Genomic DNA, 12273 nt, shown 5'->3' on the forward strand with positions numbered 1-12273 from the left:
AATCATCAGGATGTAGATGTAGATGACATGAGTCTGGTGTGTGTGTGTGTGTGTGTGTGTGTGTGTGTGTGTGTGTGTGTGTGTGTGTGTGTGTGTGTGGTTGCTGTGTTTGGTTGCTTACGAGTTGCCGTTGCCTTTAGCAGTGGAGAAACATAAATGTCTGTTATGTTTGGTTAAATTTTCATGACACTTGTAAAACATTGGAACCAAATGATGAGTGAATGTGACAGAACCATTCCATGAAACAAATGAAACAGTTCAACAAACATCAGAGAAACAACTAACCCTAACAACGCTAACCCTAAGATTTGAAGAGGTCTGGCAGACCCAAAGACACAACAGAATCAGAAGACAAGTTTCTGAGAGTCAACAGTTCGCGTGATAGGCAACTCACAGAACAGCTTCAAACACAGCTCAGTAGTGGTCATAGCAAGCAAGTCTCAGTTTCAACTGTGAAGAGAAGACTTCCAGTTGCAGGTTTGCCCCAGTTTCTGAGTGCCTTTGGATGGTGAAGGAAACTAGACTTACTGACACCTGGACTTTCTTGCCAATTTCTCTGTAGGAAAGACTTACATTTTTCAGTGTTCTGATGGTCTGTCTCTCTTCTATCGTTAATTGCCTTTTCCTCTTTTCCATTTTCAGAGTAACACACTACTTTCTGCAGTACAATTCTGTTCAAATAATGCTCCCAATGATATGGTACCAAAGTGTGTTCCAACACTACTTTTATGCAGACAGAGGGGGTTGGAAGGACTTCAGAGACGTTGGGACACCTGGAGGAATTGATCACACCCATTTTCAAGGCTTGATCAACCTCCATTGCTGCAGAACTGCTTTAAGTTGTTAACCCATTTCTTGTTCACCTTTTTGTATAATTCTGAAATGTACATTATTTTTCAGTTTTGTTTAACCTTAACTTTTTTTTTTTTTTTTTTTTTTTTTACCTCTGGCAGTTCACCGCTTACCTTTTTACCATTTCAAGCTGTTCATTGGCCTGGAACTGTTTGAATTTTAATACAAAACTGGAAAAATTGGGGTGTTCTAAAACTTTGACCAGTAGTGCATATGATCCAGGACACTGTCCTCCTTCTCTTTCTCCTCTTCCTCCTCGTCGTCCTCCTGTCAGGTCATGTCCTTGTCTCCTGATCTGAACACAGTCAACTCAGCGTTATCACTTCAGACCTGAGTCTGAGTCACACACAGATCAGTTCTGGGTCGGTTCTTAACCTGACGTGGGTTCATTCCGCTGAACAGAACACATCAGCCCAGATCAGAACAGAAGATTCACATATGATGGATCTTCAACCTCTGGACAAACCTGAACCTACGCCAGATCCTCTACGATGGGAACATGTTCTCCAGTCCAGACGGAGATTATCAGGTCACAATCCCAGAGACAAGGAGTCAAGGATGGAGGAGTCAAGGACAAAAGAAAATAAGGACTGAAGAGTAAAGGACTGAGGATTTAAGGACAAAGGAGTCAAATGCCGCATTTCCACTATGTGGAACCGGCTCGGCTCAACTCGATTCGACTCGGCTTGGCTCGACTCGACTCTGGTACCAGGTCCTACTCCTGGAGACCGTTGCCATTACAGGATACTACTGACTTTACAGTACCTGGACATCATAGTCATGTGGCGCATTACTTCCTTGTCGTCTGCTCAGAGTTGCTGATAAACTCGCTCGTTGTGTATTGTCTTGTCAAGCTCATGCTGAATTTTTACATCTGAATCTCCTCGACAAACCATGGTGTAGTTTTACAGGCTGTCGTCATGTGGATTAACCTACCGCTATATTTACTGTAAACTTCCGCATCTGCTTTTTGTAAAAGGGCGGGTCACAGAGACAACTGTCTGACCAATCAGTGGTCTGCAATGTTTCTAGGTCACATTTTAGTATCTGGTCCCCAGTCCTGGAACCTCGGCAGAGGTGATACCAAAAAACTAGTACTGGGTACCAGATTCCAGGTCCTTTTTCGTAATGGAAATGCAAAAAGGCCGAGTCGAGTTGAGCCGAGCCAAGTAGCTCTACGTTAGCATCTGGGATGCTTGCCGTGAGCCACGTTTCACAGAAGCACCGCAAACTACACTCTCTGTGGGTCTTAACCTTCACTAAAGCAGTCAGTTCGTTGATCTTATTTGGTAGTGAGTTCACATTTCCCATGATCACAGAAGGTACTGCAGGCTTATATCGCCACTTCTTCACTAGCTGCTTAGCCTTTAGCTTAGCACCAGCGCTGCAGCCACGATACAGCCTCCTCACCTTTTCAGGTGAATGTGGAACCACACCGGCGTGGGCCTTAGTTCTCAGTGCATGTAGCTGGTTACTCGAATAAACGAGTTTCGGCGAGTGAAAATCCATATCCATAGGATAGATAGCGATTCAAATGAACAGTAATTGAAAATTAACACTAAAAAACACCAAAAAACACACAGCAAAACATGGAGCTACTGGAAGGGCTGCCACTCACAATGGTGCCAGAAGAAGAAAAAAAATTTTTTTAAGTAAAAAAAATAAAACCTAACCCTACCCTAACCCTATAAACCCTAACCCTTTACTACATGAAGGGGTTTTTCTCTGTGGTGTCTGTAAAACGTGCTCATGTGTCTTCATAGTCACTGACATTTGTTAATGACGGCAGGTTTTAAATCTACTCCTGTCATTAATAGACACTGGACAGATTTACTGTACATTAAACATGTGTTCATTATCTGATGAATGCAGTAGTGTGTACTATATGATGTGTACTTTATACACATTAAAGCTGCATCTATTGCTGTTTCTGTGTTTTATGACTTCCATCTCCTGGGGTTTTATCTTCATGTGTTTATGACTGAATCTAATGGTCAATGAGAAGTGGAAGAATCACCAAAGAAAAGTAAAAAAAGAAGAACTCAGGGAGCACAGACCCCCACCAAGGCAGATCACCTCTCCCCCACCCCACCATCACCACCAAAATGTAATAATTTGTTCCTTGTGTCAGTATCAACGTTTCCTGAAAATTTCATGAAAATCTGTCCTTAAGTTTTTGAGTTATTTTACAGACAGACAGAAAGAAAGAAAGACAGACAAAGAAAGAGACAGACAGAAAGAAAGAAAGAAAGACAGACAGACAGATAGAGGGTTAGGGTTTGATAGGGTTAGGGTTAGATCACCTACCATGGGTCAGAAACACATATGTGATGGACTTGTATCTTTATCTTTTCCTCTTTGTATCTTCAGTTTATAGCGCGCTACATTGGAGCGCTACGTGAGCGTGAGTTCAATATTAATGAAAAGTCCAACAACATTAAGGCTGATTTATGAGCCCACCTGTGTCACTAATGACCCCCCCCATCACACTGCTCAGTGCTCTTACAGGAAGCCATTATGATCATAATCACAGCAAACAGCAGGTCGTATGTTTTCCCATGAGCGTCTGGGTCTGTTCTTAGATTATAGATGGAGCTCATTATTCATCTGCTCAGTCAAAGGACACAGATATGGACACACCCTCCAGTTTTCAGTCAGTAAAGGTTCTCTGTTGGACTATTTGAGAATCAGTTAAAGAGATATTGACTACTATTTGATGTTTTTCATTCCATGCTTTTTCTTGTTGTCGTCAGAGTCGACGTTCTTCAGAGTTTATTTCAGTGACACAGTAGATGTTAAGATTTTAAAGTGCTTTTATTGGTTTTTAAAACTCTTAATGGTCTTAGCCCTATTTATTTATCTGATTTGCTTTTAACATATGAGCCCTCTCGGACCCTCAGGTCATCAGGTAGTAATCTCTTAACTGTTCCTAGAGTCCACACTAAGACTCATGGTGAGGCCTCATTCAGCTTTTATGGCCCCAAACTATGGAACAGCCTACCTGAGGACCTGAGGTCCGCTGCGAATGTTCATATTTTTAAAAGTAAACTCAAAACTTATCTTTTTAGTCTAGCTTTTAATTAAACCCTTACCGTAAACTTTACTTAGCTGCTTGTATTTTTATTTGCAACTGCGGGACAGTGGGGGGTTTTGTTGTGAAGCACTTTGTGCTACGTGTACCATGTATGAAAAGTACTATAGAAATAAAGTTTGATTGATTGATTGAAGAAAAGAAAAAAACCTTGAAACACACTGTGTGGAACAGAAATGGTCATTTCATTTGGAAACAAAACTGGCAGTGATGCTGTTTTTTATGAATTACACATTATAGGGTGACAGAATTATGGCCCCAACAAACCACCAACAAACCGACCAACCAACCAACCAACCAACTACCAACCAACTACCAACCAACTACCAACCAACCATCAACCAACCAACCAACTACCAACCAACCATCAACCAACCAACCAACCAACCAACCACAATCACTAACCAACCAACAAACTGACCAACCACCAACCAACCAACCAACCATCAACCAGCTAACCAATCACCAATCAACCAACCACAAACCAGCGACCAACCAACCAATGACCAACCAGCAACCAACCAACCAACCAACCAACCAACCAACCACCCACCCAACCACCAAGCAACCACCACCCAACCATCAACAAAACAACCAACCAACCACCCAACCAACCACCAACCACCAACCAATCAACCAACCAACCAACCAACCAACCAACCAACCACCCACCCAACCACCAAGCAACCACCACCCAACCATCAACAAAACAACCAACCAACCAACCAACCAACCACCAACCACCAACCAACCAATCAACCAACCAACCAACCAACCAACCAACCAACCAACCAACCACCAACCAACCAACTAACCACCAATCACCAACCAACCAGACAGGAGGAGGAGCAGAGAGGAGGTGCAGGAGGAGCTCAGTTGTGTTAAAACCAACAGATGACAGCGTCACGTTCTTCTGTCATTGACTGAAAACAACAGGATCACAAACATCAACACAAGGCGCCGTGATGTCATCAGCTGTGAAGACACAGGTCACATGGGAAAACCATCTGTCCATCTGTTTAGGACGGACACACATGTGAACCTGCATGGACCACCAGGGGGAAGTAGAGAACACACATGTGAACCACGAAGACCGACACGACGGAGGCGGATTCACTTCATTCATAGATTATGAATGTAACAGCAGTCTGTGATTAAAGACAATCTGATGTTTGTCACAGAATATTTAGAGATAAATATCACAGCTAAATATTAGAGATAAATATCACAGCTAAATATTAGAGATAAATATCACAGCTAAATATTAGAGATCAATATTAGAGATACATATCACAGATAAATGTTAGAGATGAATATTAGAGATAGATATTAGAGATCAATATTAGAGATAAATAGCACAAATAAATATTAGAGACACATATTAGAGATAGATATTAGAGATAAATACCACAGATAAATATTAGAGATAGATATTAGAGATAAATACCACAGATAAATATTAAAGAAAATATTAGAGATAATATTAGTCATAAATATCACAGATAAACCTTTTGTATGTGGTCATGCTTCTGTCACTCACAGCTTTTGTTTGTGAAAACAATGAAAACATTTGGCCTAAATTAGAAACAATGAGATAAACGGGGGGGGGGGGGGGTTCTATCAGATTACACTGACAACACAGGGACAATGGGCTGTTGATCCACTGATGGAGGTTGGACGGTGGTGGACAGGATGATGACTGACCACACCCACGTCCACGCCACCGCCGTCTGCGTTCATGTGGGACTGAGTGCTTTTCCTCGTGTACTTGAATGCATCTCATGTCTGTGGTCGCAGAGGTTGAAACGACAGGACGCTATTGTCAAAGGAAAATGAAGGCCACTTGAAAACCGCTGACATTATCCATCAACCCAGTGTCAATGAGGCAGAGGACAGTAAACACACCACGAGGACAGTAAACACACCATGCTGTTGTGTAATCGGTGTTTGGTTTGGAACCTGAACGTCGAACATGTTTAACCCTCAAAGCTCCACTTTCAGGTTTGATAAAGAACATCAGAAAGGTTCAGGTTTATATCAAACTTCTACAAACATCTAAATAAAGAACAGGTTCCCCTCATTAACACGTGTTCTGTTCGAATAGTTTACGTTGTAAAGCATAGATTTGGTTTGTTTAAATAAGTCTCAGTGTAAAATCAGAGAGAAAGAGAGAGAAAGGACTTCCTTAAGTTCTGCCTTAAGACTTCAACCTGTAATAAAGTGGATTAATTAAACAGAAACTAAGACTGTGTAAAAAGGCCCCTAGGAACCTGGATATGACCTGAGGTAACCCTGAGGTTAGGGTCAGGGTTAGGGTTACAGAGGGGTCAAAGGACATAAACCAGAACTATGGAAGTCCAGTCACAGCCCCCCTACACACCTTCAGATTAAAGCCATCAGAGTCATCTACCCAGCAAAACCCTCCAATGACCCTGCAAGGATCACATTCACAGAGGGCCTCCTGAAGACCGGTCCAGAGACCCTGTTGGCAGACCGGAAAAAAAGTGGGACAACATCCAAGCTCATTTTCCACACTGACCGTCCCCAAGCGTGGCACACTGCTATTAAAGAACCTGTGTTCTTTACAGTGGCTTCAGTGGAGGATGGACACCCCACCCCCCCACAGACCAACAGGACATCCCACCCCCCCATAGAGAAACCAGACGCTCAGCTCGCCACCACAGAGCTCCAGTCATCGGACGAGCCAAAAGACAAGTTCGCACAGATGGAGCTCAGACAAGCGGAGATGGAGCACACAGTCATTTCACTCCAGTCCAGGCAGACGGTGACCCCACCCCACCCCCACCCCCCACCATCCAGACCCAACAACAACGAGGAAGAGAGAGACTCATCTGCTCTGTGGCCTGAATTAAAAAGACTAAAAGACAAAGAGGAGTCTTCAAATATGGAAACTAGCGCCAGCTCTAGGTCGAGGTCAAACGACGCAAGGAAGAGGTGTGAAAGCTCCAAGAAAAGGTGGAAAAGCTGACAGGGGAACAACCTGAAGGGGCAGGGGCACCCCCCCACACAAACACACACACAAAAGACATTGCTGAACAAGACCCAGAAGAAGGCCCCAGCCAATCAACAACACCAACTAGCCAGGAAGCTCAAGAGTCCCTCCCTCTGATGACAACCACCTCCACACCTACAAACACCAACCCATCACAGAATCCACAAATTGTTCTCCTCATGGACTCGAACAGGAGATCTGTGGAAGACAAGAAAGTTTTTCCAAAACACAGAGTGAAAAAACTCAAGTGCCAGAGTACCAACGGCTGACAGAGAAGCACCTGGGGTCCCCCGGCCACATCATCATTCACACCGGCACAAGCGATCTGAGATCACAGGAGGAAGAGGTGGCCCAGTCCATCAAGAAGGTCACTGACAAAGCCTCGTCAACATTCTCAAACACAAAGGTAGTCATGTCCCCCTGCTACCAACATGAGCCTTCCACCCTGCCTTCATACAGAGGGTAAATGCACACACCTCCAGGGAGTGTGCATTCAAACCAAGTGCACCCACCCCACTCTGGACCTTCACAGTCAGTAAGACTAGGTACACATCTTCAGGGCAGGAGTCCTGACCTTCACCAGGACGCTGAAGGACGTTGCACTTAACCACAGACCAAGCACATCCCACACCCAACGCCAGACGACACCCAGCTCCACCCACAACACATGCCTCTGCTGCACCAAGAAGACCTGCTCAACCCAGAGGGCTCCCAACTGCACACAGGAGACCCACGTCACCTGGAAGACATCATGCTCCATCCAAGGCCAGACCAACCCCCCTCCTGCCAACCCCTCACCACACATACACACAGGCCACAAGCACATCAAGCCCCAGCCCAGCACCCAGCAGATCCTGGTTCAGACATGGATTTATTGATCAGATCTGAACTGTAGAACAACAGAAGAAGTGACACATTAGCACCATTGGACCGAGTAGAACCCAACCCTGTGAATTTTACAAAGGGGTTTAAGGAGCAGAGGTCAGAGGTCGAGGCCCATCTTGTCATGCTCATTACCATCTATGAGCCACAGATGATCGGTCTTTTCCATTTGGTCCAACCTGCTGCACACGACTGAAGTGTCTTTTAGAGGTCGTCTGTGCGTTTGTCCACAGGTGGATGAAGGCTTCATGTGATCTCATCCTTGTTTTCATCATGAGTTGGTTAATTAAAACAGAAAAGAGGTTTTTCTGACACACGATTGAGAACCTGCATTAACTGGAGAACTGTGACTTACCACGGAATAGAGAAGACGTGTTCTTTAAAAACATCGTCCAAACCATCATCACTGAACAAGAACTTACATTCAACCCACAAATGTCACATCTTCCCCTACATGAGGAACGACGATTAAAGGAGCGAACTATAAAAAGAACAGAGTCATGGCTCCAAGCAGAGACTCTGAAACATCTGTGAAACATCTGGGTCACATGACGACCCACGGTCAGAGTTCAGAAGGGAAATGAAGACAATGACAATGAATCAACGCGACACGCAAAGGTCACAGAGAAGATCTTCTATTTTAGAGTCAGCTGAGCGTCAAAAGACAACCAATCAGCTTCAGTGGCTTGACTCATGAATGTCGGGGGAAACATGAGGAAACAGGAACCACATCAACGAGAACAGAGACCTGGTCTGGAGGAGTGGATGCACATGTCTGTCCATCTGAGGAGACGTCCGTCCATCTGAGGAGAAGACTGACCATCTGAGAAGACCGTCCATCTGAGGAGAAAATCAACCATCTGAGGAGAAGACCAACCATCTGAGAAGACCGTCCATCTGAGGAGACGACTGACCAGGAAACTCTACCCACAAGGTGATCCAAGGCCTCCAAGACCCAACCGGACCATCAGAAACAGAGCACATGGTTTATACAATGAACCAAGTTAACCCCTTAACACCAACTGTCACAAATTTGTGACAGACCATTTCCATCACAGAAGCAGTTGATAGTAGTTCGGGCATATTCAACACGTTCCAAGGAACCTTTGACAAGCATTTGTTTCTTTTAGGATAGGGTGGTAACAGACCTAGAGTCAGCTGAAGGAAGTGGACTCTCCCACTTTGGACATGCACACAACCAGGGTTACGGTAAGGGTTAGCTAACCTTGTACATTTGGACCAGTTCTTGTATGTTCTTGTATGTATGTTCTTGTACATAAGGTAAGTTGTGCTAAGATAATATATTTTCCAGTTTCTTCTGTCCTTCTTCAGCTGATAAACTGAAGTAGAATATGTGTGTGTGCAAATATCTTTAAAGTTGTTTGAATATTTCTGTTTGTAGCAAATGGGCGACATTCGGCCATAACAGTAACAGTGGGATACTTGGTGAACCTAATCCTTTCAATAATCATTATACAAACATGTAGTATGTTGTTTATATGATGTAAATAAAAATGTCGGCACTTTTCATTACAGATTTTTTTCATTAAAAAACTGTAAAAACATGTAAAGTCTGGGCTGTGTTTGTCGGTTCCAGATGTTTGGTTTCATCTGTTTGTAGATGACTGTGTTCTGTTCAATGTGCAGCTAAACCAGTGTCTGTCAAACTGTGGGGCGGGACCAGTAGGGGGTGTGTGGACTCTTCCCAGGGGGGTCATGGGATCAGTCCTGTTTTTTTTTTGTTGTTGTTGTTGTTCTTCAGGTTTGAACATGTATGAGGTGGAACTAATGTTTGATGGTCGAAGCACCCTGGACTCATTCAGTGGACGGACACCAAACCAATCTGTTACCATGGTGATCTGTCACTAGACTAGACAAAGAGTTTAGATTTGGACAATGGACAAGGACTGGACTGGAAAAGACACATGGACACACGTTTGTGTTTTGGACCAGTTTGTTCTTAGATGTCCAATGGAAACGGGCTCATTGACCCACTGATATTGGTCACATGATCAACTGTGGAACCAACATGTGGGCCATTTCAGAATTGGAATACATTTCCCGTCTCCCAGATACACCCTTTGTTTTTTATCCCCAGACTTTACTGAATCAGTTTTAATAATACTACTAATTGAATCGAACTTTAACAAATAATAATGCTTTTTGTTTATTTTTGACAAAGTGTACAGGGTGGGGAAGCAAAATTTACAATGAACATTTAGTTGTTTTTTCTCAGCAGGCACTACGTCAATTGTTTTGAAACCAAACATATACTGATGTCATAATCATACCTAACACTATACCCCTACCTTTTCAGAAACTTTTGCCCATATGAGTAATCAGGAAAGCAAACGTCAAAGAGTGTGTGATTTGCTGAATGCACTCGTCACACCAAAGGAGATTTCAAAAATAGTTGGAGTGTCCATAAAGACTGTTTATAATGGAAAGAAGAGAATGACTATGAGCAAAACTATTACGAGAAAGTCTGGAAGATACTATTAAAGAAGAATGGGAGAAGTTGTCACCCGAATATTTGAGGAACACTTGCGCAAGTTTCAGGAAGCGCGTGAAGGCAGTTATGAGAAAGGAGGAGGACACATAGAATAAAAACATTTTCTATTATGTCAATTTCTTGTGGCAAATAAATTCTCATGACTTTCAATAAACTAATTGGTCATACACTGTCTTTCAATCCCTGCCTCAAAATATTGTAAATTTTGCTTCCCCACCCTGTATATAGAAATATTAGCCTAAGAAGTCCAACCCCATCCACAATTGACTGTCTTTGGCTCAGGATTCATACATTGAACTTGAATTACAATTAAATAATTTCATATAATTTTCTTGTTTTTTGCGCTCACTCTAATAATAACAATAAAATCAATTGCACAGAATATCTATTTTCTGTATTAATTAAATTTCAGAATTAAATAAATATGTTTTTGTCTGTCTATACGTTCTGGTCAACTCTGTTCTCTCTGTTATAAAACTCCATAAAAATATCCAAAGCATTCATATAAAAATATGAGACCTTCATCCTGTGATGTCTCTTCCTCTGGCAGAAAACATGTTGAAGGCAGTAAGGTATATCATTTTTCTCCTCCCATTTTTTTGTACAAAATGTTTAGGGTACACCAATAGTAGATTAATTACTTGTCAGTTCTGTTATTGTTAAATCACTGTCAAAAATGGAAGAAAATGTCAACTCTTATGTCAACTCTGTTACTGGTTTAATGATAACAGACACTTGACAGTGACTTACACAGTCAAATGCTCCTAATTTTATTTGAGTATTGTGAGGTATTTTACTTTTTTTTAATATACACCCATATATTCACATTTATTATGGATGCTGACTCATATACTATAAAGTAGGGGTATTCAAATCTGGTCCTGGAGGGCCAGTATCCTCCATGTTTTAGATATTTCCCTCTTCCAGCACACCTGGTTCATTAATGATCAGCTCATCATCCAGCTCTGCAGAAGTCTGATAACGATGTAATGGCTTCCAGATGTGATGGAAGAGGGAAATATCTAAAATATGCATGTAATAAAAAAAGTTTAAAGAAAAAAGAAACACTCCCAGTTTCTGTTTTCTTTCTCCATGTGAAACGTCCCCACAATTCTGAAATGAGCCATGTGTTTGTTGGACGAAAAAAAGGAACTTTATTGTCAGAGTATGACATAGTGGACATTTCCTATTTTATTTGGATAAATATTGTCTCGGAGCAGGTCTGGATGAGTTTATTTGTATTATTTAAACAAAAATTTAAGTTATTTGGAATTTGAACAAAAAATTATTCAAGAAAAAGAAAAAAAATATTGATACAACATTGATGTTTAGTCAATAACAGTTAGAAGTGAACCACTGGTACAGAGGTTTATGGTCCAAAGGGGGACTGGAGGTTTATGGTCATCCAAAGGGGGACTGGAGGTTTATGGTACTTCAAAGAGGGACTGGAGGTTTATGGTCCTCCAAAGGGGAACTGGAGGTTTATGGTCCAAAGGGGGACTGGAGGTTTATGGTCCTCCAAAGGGGAACTGGAGGTTTATGGTCCTCCAAAGGGGGGACTGAAGGTTTATGGTCCTCCGAAGGGGGACTGGAGGTTTATGGTCCTCCAAAGGGGGGACTGGAGGTTTATGGTCCTCCAAAGGGGGTCCACAGAACCCCTTGGTTACAGTACATGTGTCTGGAGTTTTTCATTCAGGATCAGGATCAAATAACCTACATTCATGGAGTGGATTTTTTCTCCTTGAGCCTGTTTCGTTTCAAACCTCTAAAACCCCAGAAGAGGAGGCTTCAGGGACTCGGTGAATATTTGACGCTGTGTTTGTTCTGATCGTCGGTTGAAGAACGTCATCTCAACGCCGTTTCCTGAACATGTTGAATGATGTGTTGGATGTAGAAGTTGAACAGCTGCTGTTGACAGTGTTG

This window comes from Sphaeramia orbicularis, chromosome 16 (assembly GCF_902148855.1).
Source record: "Sphaeramia orbicularis chromosome 16, fSphaOr1.1, whole genome shotgun sequence".
NCBI classification, from domain to species: Eukaryota; Metazoa; Chordata; class Actinopteri; order Kurtiformes; family Apogonidae; genus Sphaeramia; species Sphaeramia orbicularis.